Source organism: Enhydra lutris, unplaced genomic scaffold (genome assembly GCF_002288905.1).
Source record: "Enhydra lutris kenyoni isolate GAN:26980312 unplaced genomic scaffold, ASM228890v2 scaffoldscaffold6, whole genome shotgun sequence".
Classification (NCBI taxonomy): domain Eukaryota; kingdom Metazoa; phylum Chordata; class Mammalia; order Carnivora; family Mustelidae; genus Enhydra; species Enhydra lutris.
This window is the reverse complement of record NW_019154090.1, coordinates 32,574,748-32,578,739: the sequence shown is the minus strand read 5'-3', so window position 1 is coordinate 32,578,739 and position 3,992 is coordinate 32,574,748. Positions and strand designations below refer to the sequence as shown.

The 3,992-nt window shown below is 42.1% G+C and overlaps 1 pseudogene; it reads left to right on the top strand.

Moving 5' to 3' along the window:
- The first annotated feature begins 1,500 nt into the window (after positions 1-1,500).
- LOC111141894 lies at positions 1,501-2,656 on the top strand (annotated as a pseudogene).
- Positions 2,657-3,992: the final 1,336 nt, after the last annotated feature.

The following is a 3,992-nucleotide window of genomic DNA, read 5'->3' as shown; positions in this document are numbered from 1 at the left end:
CTTTTCCAAGCTTGCTAGGTCCTTTTGGGGCAACCACTAAATGCCTAAATCTTCTCCTCCCCTAAAGCCCTTTATGCAGTTTGAAACAATTATCTCATCTCCCCTTAATTTCTCTTTTCCTAGTTCTTTCAATTGTGCATCATCTATGGCATAGTTTTTAGGCCGTCACCAGCATAGCCGTTCCTCCCTGGCTCCCTGGATACTCCAGGCTGTCTGTATGTCTCTTGACATGAGATAATTGACATGCATTCCTCCCAGTGTGGCCTGTGCTAAGATTTAACAGTCCAAATTCTGAACATTCTGCATCTATTATCACAGACAAAAGCCATTGGGGTTAACCTGAATTCAGTATGAAGTTATGATCCATTAAATTACTTAAATACTTTTCCAAAATAAACTTCAACTCAGCCCCATCTCCTCCAACTTCTTCCTATGTTGCTGCTATTCAAGACTGTTAAAGTTTATCTTTTACCACTAGCATATCCTTCTTTTTCTGGTATAATCTTTTTGATCCTGATTCTGCCAAGTCATTTTGATCTGCCAATGTGATCAGCAGTCTTCACCTAAGACTGGATAAAATATTAGATAGGAATGGACCAAATACAAAATATTGCAAGGGAACCAGACACTCCTGTTCATGATGTAATTAATCCATTGCTTAGTGAAATGTTATTTATCTACCAAAAGGGATCACCGACCCTACGTGAATTGTAAAAAACTAAGGTTCACCCAAATCTACTTATCCTACCTCTGCCCCAGTGCACCAAGAAGAGAAAGGTAAAGGCTACAACATAGCTAGTCAAATATATCTGGCTAGCTCCTCACTTGATACTACTCAGCTTTCAATAGGTCTCAGAATTTGTCTTTTCCTTTCTGAAAACTGGAACATCTTTCTGTAGAATTCGAACTTTTCTCTTATTCTCCATGACTTGGCAAAATTACTGACCGCATTTCTGCCATCTTGCCTCCATGTTCTCTTAATATCATGGGACTTTCTCCACTTGGAGCAACACTATCTTTATTCTTAACCTGAATGACAGTATTTTCTTTCTGTTGGAGCAGGAGATCTTAGCTGAGCATCATCTTTAAAACTAATAGTACTTACCCTGAAGGAAAAGAAAGATATATTCCCTTATATCTCTTTCTCTGAGCAAGGGTTGCTCTGAGCAAGGGTTACTCATTGACATTTTGAATTAGATAATTCTTTATGGAGAGATGTCCTGCACAAAGCAAGATAATTTTTCTGGCCTTTACCTACAGATACTAGTAGCTATACCCTTATCCTAAGTAGTAACAATAAAAAAATGTCTCCAATCATTGCCAAATGTCCCATGTGTTGAGGGAAGGAGAGTGCTCTGGTTAAGAACTATAGATCTGAGCTGGAGTTCACAGAACTTTGCTTTCCCGCTGGTGCGCCCCTTCGGAGCTGAGCCATTGCTAATTCATAGAGCTTGAAGGATACATTGGCCTTTTTATTTTAACAAAACTGAAGAAAACAAACAGGGCAACAGTATGGATCATTGTGAAGTTCTCAGCAAGAAAGTGACTGAGTTCAAACCACCAGTGTATGGACAGAGATACTACTTTGTTAAAAACTTAGTGAATCAACATGGACACAAGAAGATTGCAGACTTGGGCTTTGGGGACGCCACACTCGTATGGATGCTGAAATACCACCACTGCGTTCAGTATCTTATTGGAGCAGATATTGCTGCCAAACCCCTTAAATGGGGAGGGGGTAGGTTGTCTCCAGGAGTGGGGAGTTACACCATTCCTCGGGAACTAGATTTGACTATAACCTTGTATCATGGTTCTGCTGTACAAAAAGACTCCCGTTTGTGTGGATTTGACTTGATAACATGTACTGAATTGATAAAACAGTTAGATTCTGAAGATCTGGCCAAGTTTCCTGAGGCTGTATTTGGGTACTTTTCTCCGGGTATGGTTGTCATCAGCACACCGAACTCTGAATTCAGTCCCCTATTTCCAGCATCAACCTTTAGAGATCCAGATCACATTTGAGTGGAAGAGAAAGCAGTTGCAGATGTGGGCTTTGGATGTGGCAAGGCTCTCCCATTACTCTGTAGAGTTTTCTGGTGTGGAGGATCCACCAGCAGGAGTTGAGCATGTTGGATACTGTACCCAAACAGGGGTCTTCAGAAACACAGAGCAAAGGCAACTGAATTGAGCGTTTCAGAGCCAAAGGAACATGTTTATGAAGTTGTTTATACCACCTACCTCAGTTTACAGCAAAGCAAATACTTCCGGTTTACTCTGAGCATGCAGGCGGTGAAAGTCATCGAGTTGATGAAAAGCCGGTTTCTCCAGGGTGCAAGGAGAAAGGAGGGCGACCGCGTGGTACCGCTTGGCGGCTGCACCCCCCAGGATGGGTTAACAGAAGCTCAAAGGGCCGAAACAGAGCAGTTCCCCAAGCCGCACAGTGTGGGAGAGAAGTTCTACGTACGGCTGGAAAGACTCTCCTCACTTACTGGAAGGTGAACCGCTTGGTGGCGGGCAGCACGGAGAAGGGACGCACGGTGGTCGCGGAGGGACTGTGGCTGAATGGAGATCAGACCGCAGCGCAGGGGGAGTTGGTTGACTACGTCCACAGCGCCTCTTCCATGAGGATTTAGTCAGCCCTGCGCTGGAGCGCTAAGTGAGGCAGCTTAGTTTGCAATTTTCTCTAACCGTGTGTTTTTTCATAGGCTTTTTGTAGGGCGGTGGAGGGCCCATAATGTGCTTTTTCATGTTTGTTAGACCCATTGAATGTGACTTTAAAAAATTTTTTAAAGCAAATTGGATTATCAAATAAAACCTTTTTGGGGGGGTGGGGGGGAGAACTATAGATCTGACCAGAAGCAAACTGAAAAGAATATCCTTTTTGTCTATAGTTTTTCTCTCTAATATGTACTCTTTTTATTTAATTTCATTAAAATTAGTTCAAAGAACAGTACAAAATTAAACTAGGAAAACATGCCTAGAATTCCTTGTCATCATCATCATAAACCATCATCATCATCATAAACCGTCATCATAAACCTGTTACTGGCCTTAGAAGGCATGTGTTACAAAATCCAGATAGCAAACCTAAGAGCCAAGAAGTATCAATTATGCCTTTGTCCATTAGGGCAAGTGTAACAAATACCATAGACTAGGTGGCTTAAACAACAAATATTTATTTCTCACAGTCCTGGAGGCTGGGAATTCCAAGATAAAGGTGTCAGTTGATTGGTTCCTAATGAGAAACTCTTCCTAGTCTGCAGTTAGACACCCTCTTGCTGTGTCCTCTTCTGGCAGAGAGACCATCTCTCTCATGTCTCTGGTTACAAGGGCACTAATCCCATTCATGAGGGTTCCACCTTCATGACCTAATCACCTCTCAAGGCCCCACCTCCAAACACCATTACACTGGGAATTAGGGCTTCTACATAAGAATTTCGGAAGTGGACCAAACACTTAGTCCATAGCAAATAGTAACCACAAGAATCGTGACTACAAAAGGATTAAAATGTGTTTCTCTTGTTATATATTTAGCTTCATGTATGGCTTTCAAAGGTCACAGTCTGCAAAACGTTTGGTTAAATTCCCTAACCCTCTCACCTATACCACCAGCCTTGGCCCTCTTCTTTCCTTTCAATCCCAAAGACTTGTCACTGTTCATTTCTCTTTCCAGTACCATTCCATAAAGAAAGACAATGCTTATCCATGGGATACAAAATGTCCCAAGGACACCAAGAAGAAAGAGAATACAAGTGAAAGAGCAGCACAACCAGCCCCTTTCCTTGGGGATAGCTTGTTGGAGTATCTATCGCCCCCTGGTGGTAAGAGAATCTATTTCTTTCTGCTTTTATTTTGGACTTCTACTTAGTGGCTAGGACTTATTTTCAAGGCTGTTTTATATCAGCTCTGTCAAGAAGCCAGCAGGAGGATGTCATCTATTCTTTTCTTTTCTCAAGAAAAGGATCAAGCCAGAGTAAAGTGAGGCATTGCTC